Source organism: Bos grunniens, chromosome 4 (genome assembly GCF_055505025.1).
Source record: "Bos grunniens cultivar Pamir isolate PY7600 chromosome 4, Bosgru_T2T1.0, whole genome shotgun sequence".
Lineage (NCBI taxonomy): Eukaryota > Metazoa > Chordata > Mammalia > Artiodactyla > Bovidae > Bos > Bos grunniens.
Window position 1 is genome coordinate 16,528,977 of NC_141168.1, and position 27,559 is coordinate 16,556,535.

The 27,559-nt window shown below is 46.7% G+C and overlaps 1 long non-coding RNA gene across 1 annotated transcript; it reads left to right on the forward strand.

Moving 5' to 3' along the window:
- The first annotated feature begins 478 nt into the window (after positions 1–478).
- LOC147373695 (uncharacterized) lies at positions 479–26,765 on the forward strand. Its single transcript, XR_015161998.1, has 2 exons — positions 479–1,149; positions 25,697–26,765. It is a non-coding gene; the product is annotated as an uncharacterized LOC147373695 (long non-coding RNA).
- The last annotated feature ends 794 nt before the right edge of the window (positions 26,766–27,559 follow it).

Below are 27,559 nucleotides of genomic sequence, written 5' to 3' on the forward strand. Positions count from 1 at the left end.
GTACAGGGCAACAGGGCACCATGATTGGACAGCCAGGGTCACATGCACACCCTGTGTTTGGGAGCTGGGGTCTAAGAGAAGCTGGAAAAGGGTGCTGGGTAGATGTATAACAATCATTTGGCTATTTGTCATTAGGATTTAGCGGCCTTAAAGTAGATCCAAGGAGCTCTGTGGTTCTCCTTCCCTATTTTGTGACCAACACTCCCATTGTTTTCCCCAACAGTCAGGCCTAGCCAGGTCTTTGTTTTTGAACTTGACCTGTTGGCTCTTCCTAAGCTACACCCCAGTCTGACGATTGCTCTCTCTGAGAACATCAGGGCGAGTTTTGTCCAGAGGGGTCTGCATTTCCTTTGCCTGCCCAGAATGGAGGGGGTGGGTCCCCCACGTTCATGAACTGTTACCTAGAAAAGAAAAGGGGCGAGTATAGACCAGAGGGGATGTGACTCAAAAGTGACTCAGCCACCTCTCCTGTCTTTTGGGTCCTGGAGTCCTGCCCTGATGCCTGAACCAGAAGGAACAGGGCAGGGAACGAAGAGGAGGGGAGAGAGAGAGTTAAGTCTGCCCAGGTCTTTCAACGTGGTGAAACCAGGGTGGAGGGTCTGCCAAGAACAGGTCAGGCTCAAAACAGGAAGCCCCAGGGTAGTGATAAATGGACACTTCTCTGTAGATTTTATGTGGATCTCAAGGGAGAGTGCTGGAACTGATCTCATTCAATATTTTGTTTTACAAATCATGTTGAAAAGGAAGCACGCTAGGAGCTCTCTGGGTTTGCCAGCTAAGTTAATCTCTTCCAGGTGCTAAGGCAACAGGGAAGCGCAGCAGGAAGCTCCTGCCTAGCAGGCTTGAGGCAGGAAGATGGCCCACCGAGGGGCAGGAGGGAAGTGGCGTTTGTGGGGAGCAGAGCCGGCCCTGCTGCCCTGGCTTCTCACAAGCTCCACAGACGCACTTCCTGGGGTTCCTGTAGCTCCCAGTGTTGGTGCGGACCATGGGGGCGTTGGGACAGAAGATCGGGGGCTTCCGGGTCACCTGGGAGACCCCGTGATGGCCCGGTACCCCCTGGGCTACACACAGAAGCTAGGCTCTTCCGGACCCCCCTTTCCCAAGTCACAGAATTCCTCCTCTCTGCTGGGATCTTCACCTCTGCATCAGGTACTTTCTTCAACTTATTCTGCTCGTAATTTCAGATGTATTTATTTGGTTTGTCTTATTTCACCTTGGCACTTCTCCTCCCTTGCCACTGACCCCCACAAATGGTTCAGATTCTTGTTCTCCTGGTGTTGAATTTCCAGGCACCAGGGAACCAGCCAGTGGGTCTGTTCTCTTCAGACTGAGGAGATAAGTTAGAGGAATCACAGGAAAGAGAAAAGCTTCTAAGAGCAAGGAATTGAGCCTTATCCTACTACATACGTTAATGACTGAGTGTTAAGCCTTTTGAGGGGTAAACTCAGGTTCAAACTGGTAGGAGGCCAATCAAGGAAATAACTCTTTCAGGCAAGGATTGTCCGCTATGTTGATTTTTAGGAGGCACCTACTAAAGCATTTAGTGAAATATGATTTCCAAAACTTATTTTCAAGCATTTGGGGAAAAAACACACACCTAGAAATAAAGCAAAAGGTATCAACAATCTTTTAAAGCTTTATTTATTTATTTTCGGCTGTGCTGGGTCTCTGTTGCTGCCTGGGCTTTTCTCTAGTTTTGGAGACTGCAGGCTACTCTTCACTGAGGCACACAGGCTTCTCAGCGCAGTGGCTTCACTTGCAAAGCATGGGCTCTCGGGCATGTGGTCTCAATAACTGAGGCTCCCGGGCTCTAGAGCAGAGGCTCAGTAGTTGTGGCGCACGGGCTTAGTTGCTCTGAGCATGTGGGATCCTCCTGGACCAGGCATTGAACCTGTGTCTCCTGCACTGGCAGGTCGACCCTTTACCACTGAGCCACCAGGGAAGCCCCCCACAATGTCAGCAGTTTTTAAATCTAAGTGGGGGTATGTGGGTGATCGTTGTGCTGTTCTTTCAATCTTTCTATATATCTGAGCACTTTTGTAATAATAATTTGCTGAGAGTGAGGGTAGGGGCGGTAGATACCCGGTGAATCTGAGAGTCCTTGAGTATATCACAGGCAAGGGAGAGCTTAGTTATACCAGACTTGGAAAAATCTTTTCATTCTTTGAGGCTCAGAGAGTAGTGTTTGGGGCTGAATTTTGTCCCCTCAGAATTCATACACTGAGGGAGTTCCCTGGCGATCCAGTGGTTAAGACTCAGTGCTTCCACTGCAGGGAGCACAGGTTTGATCCCCAGTTGGGGAACTAAGATCCTACATGTTGGTGATGTGGCCAAAAAAATCCATATATTGACATACTAATTCCCAGAACCTCAGAATGTGACTGCCTTTAGAGATAGGACCTTTACAGAGGTTAAATGAGGTCATTGGAATACGGTCTTATAAGAAGAGGAAATTTGGACACAGACTGGCAGAGAAGACGATGTGAGATGGATTAAATATTTGTGTCCCCTGCCCCCCAAGTTTATGTGTTGAAGCTTTAACCCTTCAAGGTAATGGTATTTTCAGATGGAGACTTTGGGGGATAATTAGGTTTAGATGAAGTTATGAGGGCAGAGCCCTGTTAGGGACTGAAGGTTTGTGTCCTCCAAAATGCATATGCAGAAACTATACACCCCTCTCTGTGGTGGTGGTAGAAGGTGGGGCTTCTGTGGGGTAACCAGCATGAGATGAGGTCCTAGGGGTGGAGCTCTCATGAATGGGATCAGCACCCTTCTAATAGTCACCGGAGAGCTTGCTTACTACGCTCTGCTCTCTGCCACCTGAGGACACACGAGTCCACAGTCTGCAACCTGGAAGGAGGCCTTCACCAGAACGCGACCAGTACTGGCACCGGAGCCTGGACTTCCAGCCTCTCGAACTCTGAGAAATAAACTTTTACTTATATATACCACCCAGTTTATGGTATTTGCTATAGCAGTCTGAGCTAAGGCAGGACTGCATGATAGCACCTTTGTAAGAAGAGAAAGAGACCCCAGAACCCTTTCCACCCTGTGAGGAGATGAGAAGACAGAGAGAAGGTGGCTGTCTCAGAGCCGATAAGGGAGTGCTCCCCAGAGCCCGACCAGGTCAGCACCTTGATCTTGGACTCCGGCTTCCACAGCTGTGAGAAAACAAATTTCTGTTGTTTAAGGCACGTTGTCTGTGGTATGTTGTTATGGTGACCCAAGCAGACCAATACACAGTACGAAGACAGTCATCTACAAGCCAAGGAGAGAGGCCTCAGAAGAAACCTACCCCCGTCACATCTTCACCTCAAATGTTTGTTCTCTACAAGTGAGAAACATTCCTGTCATGAGCCACATCCTTAGGGCAGCCCTAGACCACATACAGTATTATTTACCATTGTTTACACGTCCTTAAATGAAGCACAGCTCTCACATAGGAAGAAGAGTTCCACCGGGCTGAAGTGCGAACTCCCCTGTGCTTCCTGTGGTTAGGGCAATCCAGATGGCAGCGGGAGGTCGTCCACCTGAGAGAGACCAGATAGCGGAGGGGGGCCCAGACCGTGGGAGCCTCTGGGGGCTGTACTTTGGAACTTTGACCTTGAGGATAGAATTTGCTTTTTAGTAACTATTTGCTTTTGTTCTCCCATGATGTTAATAGAGCTATATCTTATAACTCAGTTGTAAGGTGAAAAAGTTATATATAATAATTGAAAATAAGCTTTTCCTGTGACGGTCAAGCTAGGAATAATCAACAGAGGCAAGATCAGCCATCTGTAGTCTGAGGGTGTAGACACAAGGCTTCTGAATGGTGTTAAAGAAGAAGCCCTGGCTTTGGTTTGGACAAACACAAGCATGACTCTTCCCTCTTCCAATTAAGAACTGTGAGACCTTTAATGGGGTGATTGTGTAACTTCTATGGGCCATACTTTCCTTAGCTGTAAAATGGGCAGAATATCACCTGCCTAGCAGATACTGGGAAGACTGGAGCCACTGTACTAAGCCTTGGGTGTAACGCCTGGACCCAAATGGTAGTGTTATTACTGTTGCTTTTTTGGGAGAACACTCAATAAAGGTGATGGAAGAGCAGGGAAGGGAAACAAAGTAAAGATAAAAGAAACCTACATTATACTTAGTCAAAATCACAGGGACAAAGAGTAGAGTGGTGGTTGCCAGGGGCTGGGTGAAGGGAGAAATAGGGAGTTATTGTTCAATGGGTATAATTTCAGTTTTGTTAGACGAAAAGACTCCTGCAGATGGATGGTGGTGATGATTGAATAGCAACATAAATGTACTGAAAACCATTGAATTATACAATTAAAAATGATTAAGATAGTAAATTGTAAGTTATGTGTATTTCACCACAAGAAGAAAAAATTTGAAAAGAAATACCTTCTTCCACAGTACAGTACACTTGAAAACAGGGGAATTGGAAAAAAAAAAAAAAAAAAAACAACTATTAGCCACAAAGTCATTGATAAATTTGACTATGTAAAGGGTGAAAATTCTACAGGGCAAAGATCAGTCTACACAAAGTCAAAAGACAACAAACGAGGAGAAATATTTTCAATTATATCAAACAGAGCTCATTCCCATGCTGAAGAAGGAAGTTCTTATATTAGGAGAACGACCTGTCAGAAGGCCAGAAAGGTCTGGAGAACAAGAATTCTCTAGTTTCTCCAGGGCCTGGCAGAGGCATCCAGGGTGGGGCAGGTTGATGGGGCAGACGATTCTTCAGGCTGCATAATGTCCCAGCCCAAATACCCCTCTACACTCTCCATGACATTTTTCTCTGAATTTGATGATAACAGCACATTATTGACCAGAGACGTATCAATATATCTTTTGTTACCCAAACATTATTGATCTCAGATATATCAATAGGTTTTTAGAGAATGATACAATTAACATCACTGGAGGAAGTTGTTAGAGCTTAAAATTGATCAAGGGTTCCTTATACGACTTATGATTGTCCTCATTCACATTTTGCCCCATTAGGTTTCTGTTCCAACATTGCTTCTGCTGTCATTTAGTCACTAAGTTGTGCGACTCTTTTTCAACTCCATGAACTACAGCCCACCAGACTCCTTCTGTCTGTGTGATTTCCCAGACAAGAATACTGCAGTAGGTTGCCATTTCCTCCTCCAAGGGATCTTCCTGACCCAGGGATCAAACCTGCGTCTCCTGCATTGGCAGGTGGATTCTTTCCCAGTGAGCCACCAGGGAAGCCTGTTCCAACCTCGTGTATGTTATAAATGTAAAACTTTTCAAGATGATCCATCACGAAATTTTGAGTAAAGAAGAATTTTTCGGTGAATTTTATGTGGAGACTTGTTCTGATTGTCTGAGCAACATTTACACGAGTGTCTCAGAAGATGACAGTTCTTCAGAATATAGTTCTGATTCAGACAATGTGAATGTTAGACCAACAAAAAGACAGAAACCTTAGTGACTGGTTCTGATACAGAAAGTGAAAATGAAACTCACAGTGCTGGAGAACGCTCCTTTGCTTCTACAGAAGAATAGACTGAAGATAACATTTCACAAAAATTAGAAGACTTTAAGGGTGTTTCATGTGTAACTGTTGAATGTGAAAATGAAAGTAACTCAGTCATGTCTGACTCTTTGTGACCCCATGGGCTATACAGTCTATGGAATTCTCCAGGCCAGAATACCTGAGTGGGTAGCTGTCCCCTTCTCCAAGGGATCTTTCCAACCCAGGGATTGAACCCAGGTCACCCACACTGTTGAATGTGATAACCTACAAAGTGTTAGTGCAATAACAGAATTCATTTTTAGCAGGCCAAAATAAAAGTCACCAGCAACAGACCGATTTAGTTTCTGCAAGAATCCCCTGGTCAATAATGAGCTAAAATCTCTTCGGACACATACTAGGTATCAATAAATATTTATTGAATCCTTTCATGTATTAGGGTATTTTTGTTCCTAGGGCAGCTGGAATGAAGAACACAAACTTAAAACAATGGAACGTTTACAGTTCTAGAGGCTAAAAGTGTGAAATCAAGGTGTCAGAAGAGGGACTTCCCTGGTGGTCCAGTGGTTAAGACTCCATGCTTCGGATTCAAGAGGCATGGGTTTCATCCCTGCTTGGAGAACTAAGATGCCACATGCTGCATTACAAAAAATGTAAAAAAAAAAAAGGTATCAGAAGGACCAGGTTCCTTCTGATGCTCATAGGTTACTTCCTTGCCTCTTCTTAGTTCCTGGTGGCCCTAGGCATTCCTAGGCCTTGAGTAGCATGGCTCCAATCCCTCTCTGTCCCTCCACATGGCTTTCTTCTCTGTGTCTCTTAGTCCTTGCCCCATCTTAGAAGGACACCAGTCATTGGATTTAGGGCATACCCTATATCCAAGGTGCTTTCACCTTAACAGCCTTAACTAGTTACATCTTCAAAGACTCTGTTTTCAAATAAGGTCACATTCTGAAATTCTGGGTGGATGTGAATTTGGGGAGGGGGACACTATTCAAGTTTTTAGTTGCAACATAGAGCTTTTTTAGTTGCAACTTAAAACCCCATCTAACTAGCTTAAACAAATAAAAATAACTGTTGAAACAATTAGCAGAAAAGTCTAGAAATATATGGAACATGAAGAATGGCTTGACCAAGAAAGTCGGTCTTTCTCGTTCATTCTGATCTGGCTTTTGCTGTGCTGGCCTCATTCCTGGGCTCTGTCTTGTGGCTTTTGGCAACTCTTGGCTCACATCCTCCTTGTAATCCAAGCAAAAATGATCTAGTGTCTCTCCCCAAAACAGTATGATCAAACACTTCATGCATATCATTAACTTTTTTTCTGGAGTATAATTGCTTTATAATGTTGTGTTAGTTTCTGCTGTACAAGGAAGTGAATTGGCTATATGTATACATATATATGTATGGGATATAAGGAAAGCTGAGCACTGAAGAATTGTTCTTTGGAACTGTGGTGTTGGAGAAGACTCTTGAGAGTTCCTTGGACTGCAAGGAGATTAAACCAGTTAATCCTATAGGAAATCAACCCTGAATATTCATTGGAAGGACTGATGCTGAAGCTGAAACTCCAATACTTTGGCCACCTGATGCAAAGAATTGACTTATTGGAAAAGACCTGATGCTGGGAAAGATTGAAGGCAAGAGGAGAAGGAAATGACAGAGGATGAGATGGTTGCATGGCATCACTGACTCAATGAACATGAGTTCGAGCAGGCTCAGGAGTTGGTGATGGACAAGGAGGCCTGGGGTTCTGCAGTCCATGGGATTGCAAAGAGTCGGACACGACTGAGCAAGTGCACTGAACTGAACTGAGTGTGTATATATCAGTGCTGCTCTCCCAGTTCATCCCACCCTCCCCTCCCACTCTGTGTCCACATGTCTCTTCTCTACCTCCGTCTCTATTTCTGTTCTGCAAATAATATCTTGGTTTTGATTAGGTTCCATCAGTTCAGTTCAGTCGCTCAGTCGTGTGCGACTCTTTGTGACCCCATGGACTGCAGCACGCCAGGCCTCCCTGTCCATCACCAAGTCCCGGAGTTCACCCAAACCCATGTCCATTGTGTCAGTGATGCCATCCAACCATCTCATCCTCTGCCCTCCCCTTCTCCTCCTGCCTTCAATCTTTCCCAGCATCAGGGTCTTTTCAAATGAGTCAGCTCTTCGCATCAGGTGACCAAAGTATTGGAGTTTCAGCTTCAACATCAGTCCTTCCAATGAACACCCAGGACTGGTCTCCTTTAGGATGGACTGGTTGGATCTCCTTGCAGTCCAAGGGACTCTCAAGAGTCTTCTCTAACACCAAGTTTCAAAAGCATCAATTCTTCGGCGCTCAGCTTTCTTCACAGTCCAACTCTCATATCCATACATGACCACTAGAAAAACCATAGCCTTGACTAGACAGACCTTTGTTGGAAAAGTAATGGCTCTGCTTTTTAATATGCTGTCTAGGTTGGTCATAACTTTCCTTCCAAGGAATAAGCGTCTTTTAATTTCATGGCTGCAATCACCATCTGCAGTGATTTTGGAGCCCAGAAAAATAAAGTCAGCCACTGTTTCCCCATCTATTTGTCATGAAGTGATGGGACCGGCTGCCGTGATCTTAGTTTTCTGAATGTTGAGCTTTAAGCCAACTTTTTCAATCTCCTCTTTCACCTTCATCAAGAGGGTCTTTAGTTCCTCTTCACTTTCTGCCATAAGGGTGGTGTCATCTGCATATCTGAGGTTATTGATATTTCTCCTGGCAATCTTGATTCCAGCTTGAGCTTCCTCCAGCCCAGCGTTTCTCATGATGTACTCTGCATATAAGTTAAATAAACAGGGTGACAATATACAGCCTTGACGTACTCCTTTTCCTATTTGGAACCAGTCTGTTGTTCCATGTCCAGTTCTAACTGTTGCTTCCTGACCTGCATACAGTTTCTCAAGAGGCAGGTCAGGTGGTCTGGTATGCCCTTCTCTTTCAGAATTTTCCACAGTTATTGTGATCCACACAGTCAAAGGCTTTGGCATAGTCAATAAAACAGAAGTAGATGTTTTTCTGGAACTCTCTTGCTTTTTGGATGATCCAGCAGATGTTGGCAATTTGATCTCTGGTTCCTCTGCCTTTTCTAAAACCAGCTTGAACATCTGGAAGTTGACGGTTCATGTATTGAAGCCTGGCTTGGAGAATTTTGAGCATTACTTTACCAGCATGTGAGATGAGTGCAATTGTGTGGTAGTTTGAGCATTCTTTGGCATTGCCTTTCTTTGGGATTGGAATGAAAACTGACCTTTTCCAGTGCTGTGGCCACTGCTGAGTTTTCCAAATTTGCTGGCATATTGAGTGCAGCACTTTCACAGCATCATCTTTCAGGATTTGAAATAGCTTAACTGGAATTCCATCACCTCCACTAGCTTTGTTCATAGTGTTGCTTCCTAAGGCCCATTTGACTTCACATTCCAGGATGTCTGGCTCTAGGTCAGTGATCACACCATCATGATTATCTGGGTCATGAAGATCTTTTTGTAGAGTTCTTCTGTGTATTCTTGCCACCTCTTCTTAATATCTTCTGCTTCTGTTAGGTCCCTACCATTTCTGTCCTTTATCGAGCCCATCTTTGCATGAAATGTTCCCTTTGTATCTCTAATTTTCTTGAAGAGATCTCTAGTCTTTCCCATTCTATTGTTTTCCTCTATTTCTTTGCATTGATCACTGAGGAAGGCTTTCTTATCTCTCCTTGCTATTCTTTGAAACTCTGTATTCAAATGGATATATCTTTCCTTTTCTCCTTTGCTTTTCACTTCCCTTCTTTTCACAGCTATTCGTAAGGCCTCCTCAGACAGCCATTTTGCTTTTTGCATTTCTTTTTCTTGGGGATGGTCTTGATCCCTGTCTCCTGTACAATGTCACGAACCTCCATCCATAGTTCATCAGGCACTCTCTCTATCAGAGCTAGTCCCTTAAATCTATTTCTCACTTCCACTGTATAAGGGATTTGATATAGGTCATACCTGAATGGTCTAGTGGTTTTCTCCACTTTCTTCAATTTCATTCTGAATTTGGCAATAAGGAGTTCATGATCTTAGCCACAGTCCCCTCCTGGTCTTGTTTTTGCTGACTGTATAGAGCTTCTTCATCTTTGGCTGCAAAGAATATAATCAATCTGATTTCGGTGTTGACCATCTGGTGATGTCCATGTGTAGAGTCTTCTCTTGTGTTCTTGGAAAAGGGTGTTTGCTATGACCAGTGCATTCTCTTGGCAAAACTCTATTAGCCTTTGCCCTGCTTCATTCTGTACTCCAAGGCCAAATTTGCCTGTTACTCCAGGTGTCTCTTGACTTCCTATTTTTGCATTCCAGTCCCCTATAATGAAAAGGACATCTTTTTGGGGTGTTAGTTCTAGAAGGTCTTGTAGGTCTTCATAGAACCATTCAACCTCAGCTTCTTCAGCATTACTGGTCGGGGCATAGACTTGGATTACCGTGCTATTGAATGGTTTGCCTTGGAAATGAACAGAGATCATTCTGTTGTTTTTGAGATTGCCATCTCTAAATCAGTCACTGTGGCCAGGCCTGAGTCGATGCCTCAGCTATAGAACCTGGCATTGAAGGCACACGGACTAAGGATGGAGGAGGGGGTTCTCCTCAGGGTAAACTTGGGTTTCTATTACCAGGAAAAGCATGAATAGGTGCTAGGCAGTACAGTACGTAGCCATCCACTAGTGTTATTCTTCCCCCATAGTTAAAGAGTTTCTGGAAGATAGCAAGTCTGGTTTTCTTTCCTATATTCCAGAGACCTGGATAGCATCAAGCCTTCAAATAAATATTTCCTGAATTGTTTTGAATTTTTAATATGATTTAGTCTCTGAGGACTTTATCCACTATAAAAACTGAGACCCAGTTCCTGAACCAAGATATAAAACCATAGCCCATCAAGACATTACTGTTTGTTGATGTTATTGTTTTCTGGCTGCATAGCTTGCAAGATCTTAGTTCTCAACCAGGAATGGAACCCAGGATCATAACAGTGAAAGCCCCAAGTCCTAACCATTGGCCTGCCAGGGGATTCCAGAGATACTGCTCTTTGTAAAGCCCTATCTAGGTAGACCAGTTTGCCATCTGTTGTGAGCTCTTTCTGAAAAACTTCCATGAAAGGGAACTGAGAAAAAAGGCTCATGTTTGGGTCCACGTGGCAGGAAGGAAAAACAGTGGGTGAAACTGAGGAACAAAGAAATACATCTCCATTTCCCCACTTTGTCCCAGCACACAGACACAAATCACAATATATCTGCAGGGACAGAGTATTGTTACTCTCAAGTGCCCAGGAGCCCTGGTGGCGAAAATCGGATTCTGAGCTTAGGCACGTGTCACCCCGGGGTTTAGGCCTGCAGGGTTGTACCTTAAACACCCACAGAGAGGCCTTGTATCCCAAACACCAGAAGAGCCAGTGCCCAGAGGGTGAAATCAGACAGCCCTTTAGCCAGATGAAGCTGGACTTGGTAACCACACTGTGGAGTTTAATTTGCTGACCTAGATGTAGTTTGCAGCCCACAAAACCTCATACCACAGCAAAGCTTTTCTTGTGCTGAGACAGCTGGCAGAGCATGGTGTTGCAATGACTCAGTTCTCAGTAAAGGGACTGAAGACGTTAGGGGCAGAGCTAGAGTCCTAAGACCACAGTCCCAGGAGACCTTCATGTTTATTCCAGGGTGAGAGAAGAGGAACCTTCTGTTTGTGGGCACTCGTATTTCATCAGAAGGGACGAGGCTGGGATTGTGGGGCTGGGCTGTGTGTACCCAGTCCACACATGATGGTCAGACGATTATACTCAGACTGATCATTCAGCCTTAACCACACGCCAAAAGCATTTTTGGAAAGTGGGTCTTCCAACTGCGTGAATCAAGTCACATTTCTGCTTGCCTTCCATTTTGAAATCAGGACTAGTTTACATGAGGAAGCTGACATCAATAAAACTGGATTTGAAAACTGTGGGTTCTGAGGACTTCCAATTAAACAGCAGATTGAATGAACATGTGTATAAACTTCAGCCTCCTCCCCAAGCCCCACTAAAATATGAGCAAAGAGACTTGGAAAAAAAAAAAAAAAGACATGCATCCATTGGGCTTCCCTGATGGCTCAGTGGGTAAAGAATCTGCCTGCAATGCAGGAGACACAGGAGATGCAGATTCACTCCCTGGGTCAGGAAGATCCCCTGGAAGAGGAAATGGCAACCCCCTCCAGGACGCTTGCCTGGGAAATCCAATGGACAGAAGAGTCTAGGGGGCTACAGTCCAAAGGGTCACAGAGAGTTGGACATGACCAAGCACGAGCACAATCTTAAAAACGAAAACCAAATATATCTGCAGGAGAGGTAAGAGTAGAAAGAAGGATCAGAAAAAAATTCTAGCTGAAGCCTATTGATGTTCTAGAGAAACACATTTACTTCAGAGATACTTCCCTACTGTGAAACACATATAATAAGAAATTGTTAGATATTGTTACATTGATCAGTGACAGAGATGCTCACCACTTTTACATAATGTGTCTACATGCTGTGTTGGTTGATTTAACTTTACATAATCTGTGTCCTCAAAAGAATACATCTTAGAGTATATTGATAGAAAGGTGTCAAGGGATTTAAATATATCCATGTGAGTTTTTAATATCAACTAGTACTTTTCAATCCTAGCAGTGCATTAGAATCACTTTTGAGTGCTTATTAACAGTGAGAATCTTTGCTAAAAATACATATTCCTAGGCCCTTCCTCAGGTTTATGAAATAACAGGATTGTGGATGAAGGAATTGCTATGAATCTATTTTTCCTTCAACTATTTATTTTGAGAATGTCAAACTTAGAGAAAGGTTGAAAGAATATAATGTTTATCCTCTACCTCCCACCTAGATTCTACAATTATTAATATTTCAAGACTTTTTTTTTTTCGTTTTCTTTGTCTCTGGCTATAAAATTTTCTGCTGAGACATCTGAAAGTAAATTTCAGACATCTTGACATTTTATTCTCATTGTGGGTCAAATTATGTTTCCCCCAAGGAGAAGTCCTAACCCCTGGTACCAGTGAACGTGACCTTATTATAAGCAGGGTCTTTGTGGATGTAATCAGGTTAAAATGAGAGAATATTGGGTTAAGGTGGGCCCTAAACCCAATAACTGATGTCCTTATAAGGAGGGAGAGACTGAAGTCCCAGAGAAACACATAGGGAAGGACAAGTGACCACGAAGGCAGAGATGGAGTTAGTGCTGTCCTAAGCCAAGGAACCCCATCAGGTTGCCAGCAAACACCAGATGCTAGGAAGAAGCAAGGAAAGATCACCTCCTGGTGCCTTCAAACACAGCATGGTCCAGCTGATACCTGGTTTGAGACCTTTAGCCTCCAGAACTGAAAGAGGATACATTTCTTTTGTTGTAAACCACCTAGCTTGTGATTGTTTGCTATAGAAGTTTTAGAAAATTAATACAACCTCTAAACACAGGAATTCCCAAAAGCCAGATATTTCATGGAGTACGAACATTCTTTTCATATCAATGCCACTACCACATCTAAGAAAATTAAGACTCATTCTATAATTTCCAATTCATAATCAAAAGGATCCAATTGCACTCAAAATAACTTTTGCAGACTTTCTTTTTTGGTCAGGATCCAACCAAGGTATCTTATATTCATTTGTTATGTCTCTCTAATTTCTTTCATTCTATAGTAATCTACCTTTAAAATGAAAAAAAAAGAGAAAAAATTATTCTCAAACTATAAAGATTTTATGCACGATTATTGCAACAGAGGAGTGAGAAGGAGTTCAACTCTGAATACAGCCAGGTTAGCTGGGGATATATGGCCAAAAGGCAGGTGAGGGAGTCAGTGTATGGTGATGGAGACAAGATGGGGGGAGGGGGATCTTGCTAAACTGGTTTAACAGGATTCTTGCTATTCTCGCTAGAGATATGCCGAGAGCTTAGACCTGATCATGGGTAGAAGAGGAGGAACTTGATCAGATATTAAAGGAGATCAGATAGCGGGGTGGCTTGATTGGTAAAGAACCCACCCACAAAACCAGGAGACCCAAGAGATGCGGATTCGATCCCTGTGTTGGGAAGATCCCCTGGAGAAGGAAATAGCAACCCACTCTAGTATTCTTGCCTGGAAAATTCCATGGACAGAGGAGCCCATGGGGTCACAGTCGGGCACCACTGAGCACGTATGCACCTCCATTACCACCTGCAGAGATTGGGTGGGGTAGGCCCAAGGCAGGGTGGAGACCTTGATGAAAGAGGGTTCAGAGGAACCCCGCAAAAGTCTGGTTAAAAAAAGAGCCTTTGTCATAGCTTAATTGTCTTATATTGTGTTCCACACTGTGAACTTGTCTTTCTGATTTTTCTTGATATAATTTAACTGTTCCTCTATCCCCATATTTTTTGTAAACTCGAGTGTAGGTCATGAGGCTTGGTTAGAAGTATGTTCATCACTTCGACAGGAATAATTCATAGGTGGTATTGTGTATTTTGGATTATAGCATATCAGAAGGTGCATAATTGTTGCACTACTAGGTGCTCAGTTTGATTGCTTGGTGAAGATGGTGACTACCAGATCTCTCCAGTGTAAAGAGAAGTTTTCCATTTGTAAGTAATTTGTAAGTCATCTGTGGGTGTTACTTTGCTGCTGCTACTGCTGTTGCTAAGTCGCTTCAGTCGTGTCTGACTCTGTGCGATCCCGTAGACGGCAGCCCACCAGGCTCCCCGGTCCCTGGGATTCTCCAGGTAAGAACACTGGAGTGGGTTGCCATTTCCTTCTCCAATGCAGGAAAGTGAAAAGTGAAAGTGAAGTCGCTCAGTCGTGTCCAACTCTTAGCAACCCCATGGACTGCAGCCCACCAGGCCCCTCCGGCCATGGGATTTTCCAGGCAAGTGTACTGGGGTGGGGTGCCATCGCCTTCTCCGATGTTACTTTAACCCAGTGTAAATATTTTACTCTTTCACCCAGTAGTTCCAGTGATGATCTTTGCTTAGATCACTTATTTTATTGCAGGGTGCGAAAATGTGGTTTCCAATTCTATTATTCCTTTCAGTTTTATGGACCAGTATTTTGCTTCCTTTCTCTTTTGTTTTGATTATCACAGTGATCATGTGGATTTTGTTTTATTCATTGTGCTACCAGTCATTATTTATTTTGATGCTCTGGTTTTCTCAAATTTGGCCAGTAAGAATCCTTTTCAGCTAGCTCCTATATCTTTTGAATACTTCTTTGTTTTCTGGCACAATTTGATGCCCTAGGCTCTCTTTCCCTGCCTGAGATTTGGGATTGGCCATTTGTTCAAGGGACAGAAAACATGGCCATCCTCCTCAATTACCTATAAGATGTCACTTTCCTTACCATTTAAAATAAGCTTAATACTAGCTAATTGTTTATTATTACTGTGTGCCAGGTACTCTGCAAGTGTTTTCCACGCATTCAGTTCAGTTCAGTTCAGTTCAGTCGTGTCCGACTCTTTGCGACCCCATGAATCTCAGCACGCCAGGCCTCCCTGTCCATCACCAACTCCCGGAGTTTACCCAAGCTCATGTCCGTCGAGTTGGTGATGCCATCCAGCCATCTCATCCTCTGTCGTCCCCTTCTCCTCCTGCCGCCAATCCCTCCCAGCATCAGGGTCTTTTCCAATGAGTTCACTCTTCGCATTTAATTCATGTACAAATTCTTTGCGGTAAATACTTTTACATATCCCCATTTTACAGATGAGAAAATCAGGGTGTGAAGTAAAGCAAATTGCACAGGGCCATTCAGCTAGCAAGTGGAGGAGTTAAAATCAGAACTCAGATCATTCTGACTCCAAAATCAAGCTTGGAACCCCCATGATATATCACCAATTTTGCTACAAAAAGAGAAACTGCTTTAAAAGAGCTGAACTTCATAATATAGATAATAACACAAAACAAAAGCCCCATGCTTTAAAATGGTACCTATTACACAAAATGTAAAGAAAGAAATCCTTGAGAAATTTGGTAACGTTCTCATTCACTCCAAAATGCCAATAATCACCATTTAAGATAACCTGGGTGAGGACTGGAATGTGATTGGCAGCTCAACAAGAAGCCTTATCATGGAGTGAATTGGAGCAGGGACTCTGGACCAAGTCATTGTTAAAGCCTTCCAAGCATCTCCCAGCTGCAACATTTTTCTGTTTCTGGGGTGATCTGTTTAGTGCTTCAGCTGTCCAGGTAAAAGAGAGGGATAGCTAGGGGCTGGAGGGAGATCTGTTGTGATTATGTAACTGTGTCCTGGTTCTCAATGTCCTAGGGTGCCAGGAAAGATAGGGGGGACTTGCCCAGTCAAGGGCTGTGACGCCTGGAAGAAGGGGCCCCTTTTTCTAATCTGCACAAAGGTGCCCTGTGGGCTATAGAGGCTCTACCCGAGTAAAGTCCTCCCAGCTTGAGATTGACTGTTTTGGGTTCAAGGGCAAGAGACTCCCCATTATCTCGTAATGAGAGAAAACTTTCTGCTCCCAACAGGAATTTCCAGTTAGAGTTATTAGCTTAGGTATAACCCGAAATTTAAATGTAATTACATTTCTCTTAGAGCTGAGGTTGCTCCTAGCAACCTGCCAGTTCTCTTCCCAGGAGGAAGGGCGTCAGCCTCTTACTCTTTTCCTTCTTTTCCACCTTGACCTTCGCATCCAGTTAAGCCTGTGTTTAGTGAGGAGCCTTAACCCAGACACCAAGTCTCCAGCCAGTCTGTCCCCATGCCCTCCCTCCCTGGGTCTTTGCCCGAGGGCAGGGAGAGGTACTCGAGTACCGAGGGCAGTGGTGTGGGATATTGCAGGGAGCGATAGGTGGGGGGCCTATTAAGATAAAGAGGAAGAATAAACAGAAGCAGATGTGCCTTTCGCCCAGGTCCCCAGCTGACTGATAAGAGCTAGGCTCCGGAGCTGGGCCTGGCCTCCTGGGAGCTGGGAGCTGGGACAGGCCCCTCCATTCTCATTTCTCCACTGGATCCTGTTTCCCTTCCTGGGGGAACGGGCCAGAGGGGCTTTCCCTCCATTGGAATGCAAGCCAGATATATTCACAATCTATTACCAATGCCAGTGACTCCTTTAGATTGAAAAGATGTGTCCAGACACCATTCTCCTGTGAACTATGAAAGTGGAGACTGTGCACAAACATGTACACACACACACCTCACACACACCCACACTCATACCCATCTAGGCTAAGATTAAGAAGCCTCAAGCTGTCCCCAATCCCCAGAACGATGGTTCCCCAAAGCTATGGGGCCCTCTCCATGGGATGTGTTGTCTAAGCTTCAGTACAGGGCTCTGGGCCCGGGGGAGAATGAGTGAAAGGGGAAACCTCTAGAAACCCTCCTGGCCCTAAAATTTCTCTGGCCTTAAAATTTCTCTGGCCCTCAGAGCTGTTTAAGGCTGCCCACCCCCAATCCAGAAAGGATCAAGCCAATCGAAACTCTGCACCTTTAAGGGTGTGGGCTGGCACTGGGGTTGGGGATAGCCATGGTCTGCACACTTCCTCCCCAGGACACCCCCTTCCACCCGGCCACCAGCATAGTGTTCTACAGCACTGTTTCCCTGTGAAAAAGGAAAAAAATTGTCATGGACCCTGAACAGATTTAAAACTTTGAATTGTTAATATTACCCCAATATGTGCACATTTCAACCTCAGTATAAACTCCATATGTGCATAAGTTGTCCATAATCATAAAACTCAAGCTGGAAGGAAGGGAGATGCCAGGGTCTCACCCACCCACTTCCACCTTTGGGGATGTCTCCTGTAGGGGTCTTCCAGACAGACCCAGTGTGACCCACTGTGTTTCCTGGGTGATCCCTGGGCTCAGGTCTCACTGCCCGTGATTCCTGTCCCTCCAGCCTGGGGGAGGTTGGGCCTCCTGCCATTGCTCATCTCTGGGTCCCCATAACCTCCCCTCAGTGGACTCCTGGGAGGCTGGAGGCAGAGAGGCAGCATGTGATAGAGGTGTGTTAGGTAGGTGTCTCCAAAGCCTACGCTAAGAGGGGGACTTGCAGGCTGAGCGTTTCCTGGTAACAGGAGCAGCAAGGGCAGCAGGACTGGGCAGAGGGTGTCGAAATGCGGCAGAGATGCCGTAGAAGCATCTCCTCCCTCCATCCCAGAGTCGTCCCAAACTGAGGCCGGCCTTGTGACCCCACCCACCCCCGAGGCAGTGAGCTGGCCTGGGGACTGTCCTCGTTGGCCAGTAGACATGGCCGCTCCCTCGAGGCGAGGTCTTTCCTGGGAAGGGACTGGCTGGGAGCTGCCTTCAGTCCCGAAGGGGAACCTGGGCAGAGGCCACAGCGTCCGCCTCCAGTTCAAAGCCCAGCTCTGCAGCTCCTAGTTATGTGACCTTGACCAGTTTCCTTATCCTTATTCAGTCAGCATTTCCTAATCTGTGATGAGGGAAACTGGGAGACCTTGTTCCTGCAATGGGACAGCCTCCGCCCGTGCCCTCCCCACTGCCCCCTGACTCCTGGGAGCTGGGTGACCTCGCTCTCCTCCCTGGCTTTTCCAGCTTGGGACAGAATGAGGAAACAAACAAGGTCCTCTGGCAGCCTGGCCTCCTGGTTCCCCCTCAGCTCCTTCCCAGGGTTCGTGTCGGGGGGACAGGGGAGTCAGAGTTCTGGATCCGGTGTTCCTGCCTCTAGGCGGTGTGTCAGGCTCTGGTCCCTGGAGCCCCACAGGAAGGAAGGGGTGGGTGAACCAGGGTAGAATCCTGTGCCCCATCCCCAAATCCCGCCTGCATTCTCAATAGTAGGAAAGATGGAAAGAAAGAAATCGAGTCAGGTGGGGGTGTGTGGAAGAGTACAAGGGCACCTCAAACTTCTTTAGGGGCCCCTGCTACATACGAGGGCTCAATGTTAACGAGAAAGGTCCCTCCTCTGGGGGCACACAGCCCCATGAGTGCTCAGCACAGTGACCAGCACCTCTGTGCAAACTAGAAGAATGCCCCCGGTCCTCTCTGCGCGCGCGAGGGGCGGTGCACGACCTGCCCAACCTGACGGGGCGGCCCTGTAGGAAGGCTTCTGCCGATGCTGCGGACTCCTTGCCCGGCCTCTGCCCTGCCAGCTTTCTCAGCCCACACCACACTGCGTAGCCTTGGGCTCTGCACATTTTGTGTGGTTGATGGCCTTAGGATGGACAGTCGGGTAATACATGTATATATGTGCCACAGAGCCTATCTTCCCAACATCAAACATCTCTCTCTGCCTTAGATGTTGCTTTCTGTGATGACATCCATGGATTCATTGAGCCCTGGAACTGCAAGGGACCCAGAGATTACTACTCATTGCTGACTGACAAGGCCAGCAACCCTGTTCCCTCGGGGACAGACCGCAGACACAGAAGCACGCCAACTCACAGCCTTTGCCCACCCTCCCTCCCCACCCCGCCCCAAGCTGCTTCTATACACGTGTCCTGCCTGTCTCCCCTGCTCTGCTTAGAGTCCACATCTAGTTACTCATGTCCTTGGACATGGACCACAGCATTCTCTCCATAAGACAAGTCGGTTGGAGAGGTGGCGTGGGCTGAACAGAAGTCAGAAGCCGGATGAGTTCTGGGGGATTTAGCTGGGTTTATTCAATCCAGAACCCAGTGTGGACCCTTATGGCTTTTCTTGAAAAAAAGAAAAAGAAAGGTAACAGTGGGTCTGCATTCCTTCTGGGCAGCACCTGGCTGAGTGGTGTCCCCCCAGCAGATGTGCAGGGGTGGCCTGAAGCCCAGCGTGGTGGGGTTTGTGTATCCCAGAGTCAGCCGGCCAGAGTTTCAGTCCTGGAACACTTATTAGCTATGAGGCCTTGGGAAGGTTATTTCTCTGTGCCTTCATTTCCCCATCTGTCAAATAGTGTTAGTTCCTTAGTCTTGTCTGACTCTTTGTGATCCCATGGACTGTAGCTCTCCAGGCTTCTCTGTCCATGGGATTTTCCAGGCAAGAATACCAGAGTGCGTTGCCATTCCCTTCTCCAGGGGATCTTCCTGACCCAGGGATCGAACCCAGGTCTCCCACATTGCAGGCAGATTCTTTACTGTCTGAGCCGCCAGGGAAGATGATGACAATGGGATCCATCTTACAGGGTTGTTAGGAGGATTAAGTCATTACCTACTTATAACAGCACATTGTGCATAGTATTTGGTGTACAGGAGGAGAAGGGGGCAACAGAGGATGAGATGGTTGGATGGCGTCACCATCTCAATGGACATGAGTTTGAACACACTCCGGGAGACAGTGAAGGACAGGGAAGCCCGGCGTGCTGCAGTCCACGGGGTTGCGAAGAGTCTGAGGAGCTGAACAAGAGCAACATAGCATTTGTTAGCTATCATCAATGACAACAGGGGGCTTCCATGGGGCAGAGTAGGCAATGTAAGGTTTCCACCAACATTTTATTGCCTCAGTGACCCCTGGATTCTTGGCAATAGATTGTAGCTGGTAAGGAAATTCAAGCAGGAAAAGTCTTCTATGAGATCCCCTCTCCTCAGCAAAACAGCCCTCCGGACTGCCCAGGGTGTGTGGTAAGCAGCCTGGGCTCTAGGTCTTGCCCAGTTTAGAACTCTGCGTCCGCCAAGGACATGCTGGGAAGGACTGTAAACCACCAGTTTTTCTTCCCTTCTGGGACCTCCAAGAGCATATCTTGGAGACATATCCCAGGGCATCCTCATTCCTCTTCCTAAGACATTATAGTCTGTCAACAACAAAATCTTCCACAGCATACTGGGTATTTTAATTTCCAGTCTGACTCTTGCTTGGGGTAATAAGTTCCATGAACTTACCACCCACCAAGTGAAGTCTGATTTTCCATTATTCCGAAACCATATTCCCTCTAGCTTTAACCAGAGCCCCCTGGTTATAGTTCAGGATTGGGTGAATGAGTTTTCTGACCATAATGTTCATGACCAAACATATTATTCCTTCTTAGCCTTTATCTTTCCAGATAGAAGAACCCTCAATGTATCACTGTATATTTTCAGCAGCTTCCCTATTCTCTTGGCAACTTTGGTTTGGTCCTGTTTCTCGTTGCCCACTGTCTTTCCCAAGGCACAGAAATCACACAGGATGGAAATCCCTCCTCAGCCGCAATTCCCCCTCTGCTGCATTCTATTATACTGGGATACACTTCCAAGAACCAAATGAGAATTTTGGTTTGACACATAAAAATTGTAGATATTTGATTGAAGAAAACTGGGGAAAGAGGGGATTGGGAGTGGGTGAAAGAAAGAGTAAAAGTAGGCAGAGCACCAGCAGAGGGTTTTGCCATTGAATAAAAGGTGAGATCTTTTTTGTGGGAACAATGAAAGGTGAGATCTTAGACATGCAAGTTGTATCTTACCCAACGATGCCCTCCAAGGGGTTAGGTGGGGGCTACAGCCCAGTCCTCACCCACTCACCGTGGTCCTGGGGTGCTAGGCTGCACCAGCCAGAAGAAACCCCTTGATTTGTGTAAAGACAAAGTAACTATTAGTAGCCCCCATTCCTGCATTGGTCAATATGAGAGCAGCTGTGTCCCCTACAGGGAGGGCAGAAAAACCCAGGTCAGAGCTAGGTCCTGGGTCCTGACATGCTCCACCAGAAACTTTTCTTCATAATCTATCTGGAGACCACTTAATGAGCATCTGCTGTGTGCCCAGCGCTATTTTTAGGTGTTAAGAAGACAAACATGGTCCCTGCTCTCACAGAGTGTATGTTGTAGTCAGGGGAGGCCAATTAACAAAGTAAATTTAGACACCACAAGCATCATAATAGTCTAGTTCAGGGATTGGCAAACTATGACCCTTGGGCAAAATCCAGCCCGAGGCCTATTTTTGTAAGGTCCATCAGCTGAGAACAATTTTTGTATTTTTAAGAGATTATAAAACAAAATAAACCCTTAGGAAATATAAAGACTAAAGACCTACTCTTCAGCCCTTTACAAAATTTGCCCAGCCCTAGGTGGGAGGGTGGTCTAGAGCAGCCGCCTCCAATCATTTTGGCACCAGGGACTGATTTCGTGGATCACAATTTTTCCACAGACTGGGGTGGCGTTGTTTCAGGATGATTCAAGCACATTCCATTTATATTGCAGTTTATTATTACATCAGTTCCACCTCAGATCATCAGGCATTAGATCCCAGAGGTTGGGGACAGTTGGTCTAGAGAACACTGCTGGAGACCTCTGTAGCAACCATCAGCATCTCCCCAGTACATGACAGCCTAGAGATCTGGGTGGGAGAGGACCTTAGCTGCCTAAGACTAATTTGGGTCCTTTCAGCAGTGACTGGGAGAAAGCAATGGCACCCCACTCCAGTACTTTTGCCTAGAAAATCCCATGGATGGAGGAGCCTGGTAGGCTGCAGTCCATGAGGTCGCTAGAGTCGGACACAACTGAGTGACTTCACTTTCACTTTTCACTTTCATGCACTGGAGAAGGAAATGGCAACCCACTCCAGTGTTCTTTTCTGGAGACTCCCAGGGATGGGGAAGCCTGGTAGGCTGCCGTCTCTGGGGTTGCACAGAGTCGGACACGACTGAAGTGACTTAGCAGCAGCAGCAGTGACTGGTTCAGGGATACACTGATCAGCACATGGGAGTCTCTTAGGTTAATCGATGGGTTAGGTAAAGTCTAGGACTTTCCTTTGAGTGTTAGAGGATAAGAAACTGTCTTTCTGCATGAGGTGGGATAGATGTGAGGCCAGGAATTGCTGCAGCCGTTTTGCTAGCATGAGGACACAGCTGACCCACTTAAGAGGGGAGCATCCAAAGAATCATGGAGACACAGATCCAGGGCCCTGACTGGAGCCTGATTGGCTGCTGGACATTTTAGGTCCAGAAGCCACTATATTCTGTTCAATGTTTAAGCCAATCTGAGTTTCTTGTTTCTTTTGACCAACAGCATTCTAACTGGTATAGATGTCCAAGGGAAAAAGGAGGTGATATTTGAGCTGCGAAGTGAATGACTGTAAAGATCTGGAGGGAAATCCTTTTCAAACAGAGGAAGAAGTAAATGGCAATGTGCAGAAATGGGCACGAGCCAGGCACAAGTGAGCAGCAGGACAGTCAGTGAGTCCTGGGAAGCCCTCATGATATCTGATGAGGTAGAGAAGCAGGCTGGGTCCTGATGACCAGGAGAGGATCTTAGATATTGCTTTAAATGCAACAGGAAGCCATTGTTTGTTTAATTGTTTAATTTGATTTTTATTTACATACAGCAGTAGAATGCACAAAGCTTAGGGCACGATTTGTGCCTAATGTTTTTAGCCCCCACAGGTCATATACGGAATTTCAAATTCTCCAGTAGCCACATTAAAACAAGTAAAAACAGAAACCCAGGTGTAATTAATTATAATAATCTATTTGATTTACCCCCCAACAGATCTAACATACTGTTTTAATATGTAATCAGTGTTAAAGGTGTTACTGAGCTACCCATTATCTTCTGGCTGTCTTTGAAATCCAGTGTGCATTTTACACTGACAGCACATCTCAGTTTGGACCAGCCACATTTCACAGGCTCAGTAGCCATACATGACTGGTGGCTACTGTACTGAACAGTGCTGGTCTAGAGGTAAGCATGATAAAGAACTAAAGCAAACAGTTTCCATTGATCAGAACAGAAGTTATGTGAGTCACTGACCTTATCTCTCTTCAGAGTACCTACTTCTGCTTCATTGACCACACTAAAGCCTTTGTGTGGATCACAACAAACTGTGGAAAACTCTTAAAGAGATGGGGATACCAGACCACCTGACCTGCCTCCTGAGAAACCTGTATGCAGGTCAGGAAGCAACAGTTAGAACTGGACATGGAACAACAGACTGGTTCCAAATAGGAAAAGGAGTACATCAAGGCTGTATATTGTCACCCTGCTTATTTAACTTATATGCAGAGTACATCATGAGAAATGCTGGAGTGAAGGAAGCACAAGCTGGAATCAAGATTGCCAGGAGAAATATCAATAACCTCAGATATGCAGAAGACACCACCCTTACGGCGGAAAGTGAAGAAGGACCAAAGACCCTCTTGATGAAAGTGAAAGAGGAGAGTGAAAAAGCTGGCTTAGAACATTCAAAAGACTAAGATCATGGCCTCCAGTCCCATCACTTTATGGCAAATACGTGGGGAAACAATGGAAACAGTGTCAGACTTTATTTTCTTGGGCTCCAAAATCACTGCAGATGGTGACTGCAGCCATGAAATTAAGAGATGCTTGCTCCTTGGAAGAAAAGCTATGACCAACCTAGATAGTATATTAAAAAGCAGAGACAAGACTTTGTCAACAAAGTCTTAATAGTCAAAGCTATGGTTTTTCCAGTAGACATGTATGGATGTGAGAGTTGGACCATAAAGAAGGCTGAGTGCCGAAGAACTGATGCTTTTGAATTGTGGTGTTGGAGAAGACTCTTGAGAGTCCCTTGGACTACAAGGAGATCCAACTAGTCCATCCTAAAGGAAATCAACCCTGAGTAGTCATTGGAAGGACTGATGCTGAAGCTACAATTCTTTGGCCACCTGATGTGAAGAACTGACTCATTGGAAAAGACCCTGAGGCTGGGAAAGATTGAAGGCAGGAGGAGAAGGGGACAACAGAGAATGAGGTGGTTGGATGGCATCACTGACTCAATGGACATGAGTTTGAGCAAAGTCCTGGAGATGGTAAAGGATAGGGGCGCCTGGTGTGCATCAGTCCATGGGGTCACAAAGAGTCAGACACAACTGAGCGACTGAACAACAACTTTTAGTTAAAGTAAGGTATCACCCATTCTCAGTTCCCTAGCCCTATACTCCTGTGAAGTCTTAGATTACTCAACATAGTATTTTCTTTCTTTGAGGAGTTTTAGTTCCCCTTTAGGCTCTCTAATGAATGGAGTTGTCATTCTGCACATCCTTAGGCAGTATCAACATATGAATGACAGGTTCCTCATCCAACCAATCACCTGTCAGTTTCACCCTTGGGCTATCTCAAACTTCCTGATGAAAGTCTTTCTACATCTTTGGGTTCCCAACTTGGCTGGTCATCTGAATCACTTCAGAGTATTTAAAAGAAGACAAAACAAACAACACAACTAGGACCTCCTGAATCACAATCCAAAGTTGTGTTCAGTGATGTGCATTAAAAAATGATCAGCAGGGACTTCCCTGGCAGTCCAGTGGTTAAGACCGAGCTTCCACTGCAGGGGATTGCGAGTTCCATCCCTGGTCAGAGAACTAAGATCCCTTGGTGAGTCTTGGAACAATAATATAATAATAATAAAATCTCAGATGACTGTTATGGGCATCCAGCCTCCGGCACTATCGATTTTGCTGACCAGGCCAGAGACTTCGTCTGTAGCAGAGACACAGCGAGTTCCAGAGTGACAAATCCTCTGGGAGCAAAATTCCTTTTAATAATGCCATTGTGGGACTTCCCTGGAGTCCAGTGGTTAAGACTCTGCTCTCGCAATGCAGAATGCAGGTTCAATCCCTGCTTGGGGAACTAAGATCCCACATGCTTTACAGCCCCAAACAAAAAACAGACCTCAAGGTCACTGTGGCCAGGGAAAGGGTGGGGCGTTTTCATTTCCTCAGTGCTGAGGTGATGACGGTGGCCGTGGGGGAGGTCTTACCGGTCCCCTTGAGTACAGCCTTTATTAGGCAGGCAAAGCCTAGTCCGAGGAGCAGGAAGCAGTATCTTCAGTTGTGGACCAATAGGAGAGAAGACAGAGACTGGCCCCAGGGACGTAGGTGAGGAGGAAATCCACAGATGCTAACCCATCCTCATTCTTCTCATTCTGCTTTTCCCTGTGGTATTGACTTTCCTGGCGGTGAGTCCACGGATACTCCTCTTCACACCCAGGTGTATAACAGCATTGCTAAGCTGCGTTTCAAAGGGCAAGTTGAAAGGGCAATGACTAAGGCTTTAAAAAAAAAAAATTAACCTAGCCCTTCTGGATTTCATTTTAATTGCTGGGTGTGCCCTGGGCACCAGTATCATAGAGCAGAACTGGTTTCCTTCCTTTGATAAATTTAAAGAGCCCTGGATTTGCAGCCTGGACACCTGAGTTCTAGTCCCAACGCTAACAGCTGTGTCACTTTGGGTATATGATTTAATTGATCTGGAGCCCCACTTCTCTCCCTAGTAAAATATGAGTGATAATACCCGTCTCTTAGGTTATAATGATTGCCGAATAAGATCACGGTTGTGAGAGCAAGTTGGAAACTGTAAAGCACTACACAAAATGCTAACGTTTATAGGAGAAACAACGCGGGACGTAGAAGATCCGCAGAAACCCCTTGGCAGCTTCCGCGACGCTCAGGACAGGAAGCGCGTTTCCGTCCCTCGGCCCTCCTCCTTTCTTCCTTTGCCCCCTCCACCCACTACGGCGCGTGCCTTACAAACAGCAGGCGCTCTAAGCCGAATGACTGAGTAAATGAACTCGCTCTGGGTATTTCGGTCCTTGATACACTCAGATCCTAGACTTCCGGGAAAGCAGCCTCCGAGAAAAAGCGCTTGGCCGGGTCTCCATCGGTGTTTCCAGTGGCAATGCCTCGGCAGGCGGCACGTTTCCATTGGCTGGGGAGCCCGCTGCGCGTGTTTTTCATTGGCTGACTGCGGCTGGGATGAGGAGAGACAGCTCCTCTGAGGTTCACCGCCGAGAACCACTCAGGGCCGCTTGCGCCTTCGCCGCCCCCCGGTCCTCATCGATCCCTGGGAGCGCGCTCCTCCGCGCGCTCAGCCTGTCCAGGCTCGCAATTCTAATCCTAGGCCCGCCATCTCCAGCCTCTGCTCAAATCGCCCCCTTTGGGAAACGTTTCCCAGGTAAACCCAGCCACACTGGGCCCTTAGAAGACGTCTTTCTGGTCCTCTACTCGGAGGCGGAGCATCACTCTCAGCGCCACGCGAGCTGTGCCTTTGTCACTTTCTCAGGCCCTCACCCGGCGGCATTAAAACGCTTAGGCTTCTTCCCGACGCTTCCCCTTCCCGGGGAAGTGAAGAATGCTGGGGCGTAAATGCCCTGGGCCCCAGTGCACAACCGAATAAAGTGGAACATTTCTTTCATCACTTACAGAAAGTATTTTCACTCGGCAGGAATAGCATCTCCAGCTCCTCAGAGCAAGCTTATTTTAACACCGCCTAGCTAGAAAACACGGGTGAGCTGGGGACGCTTTCTAGCGGCTTCCCCTCTCCCTCCGCCCCCCACGCACTTCCCATCAGCCTGCATTGTTCCCCGAGCGGCTAACCCCGCAGCCCGGCCGGCGCGCCAGGGCAGCCCCCTCGCCGGGAATCAGCGGCTGCTGCTCAGGACGCCCCTGGGCGAGTGGCGCGGAGAGCTTGGCGGGGGCGCGGGCGGGGCCAGCGCTGCCAATCACCGCGCGGCGCACGTGCGGCACGTCTGCGCATCCGGACCCCGCCCGGCGCCGGCTGGGCTAGGGGTGCGGGGGTGGGGGTGGGGGTGGCTAGGGGGTGCGCCCTTGGGTGGCGTGCGCGGGTCTGGGGATGCGAGCGCTCGGGGGCCGGGGCTGTGTAGTGGTCTCGGGGATGGGAGCGTACGGGGCGGAACGTTTCTCAGGGGTCTGGAAGGTGCCGGCAGGAGTGGCAGTGATGGGGTGTGAAGGCACTGGGGGCGGGGGTGGTGAAAGGGGAAACTTCTGAGTTTGAGGGGGCCGGGGGAGTACGGGCACGCCAAATGAGTCTATCGGGGCACCCTGGGGCTCACACGAGGGTCCTCCGCCCCTCGCCCACCCCGCCAACTCCCCGGGCCGCCGCTCGGCCTCCCCCCTCCCCCAGCTGTAATATACAAGGGAGCTCAGGGAAACTCCCCCGTCGGCCTCAGCCTGCCTGTCGCTAGAATCTGGGCCACAGACAGGTGGAGAAGGGTGTGATGACCCGCGCGTCTTTCTCGCGGTAGCTTAGCCAACGACCGGAGGGCAGGGGGGCGGGGCTGCAAATGCTGGACTCAGGGCCGGAGAAGGCACATCATTTTAGGTGCCTCCTTCACCATCGGACTCATACCCCAATCCCGCTCTAAAAAGGAGTGTTTTACTTCTGGCTGTGAGTTTTAAACACAGAAACATACAGTATATATAAGCCAGAGGACGGGAGCCCAGGAATCAGAG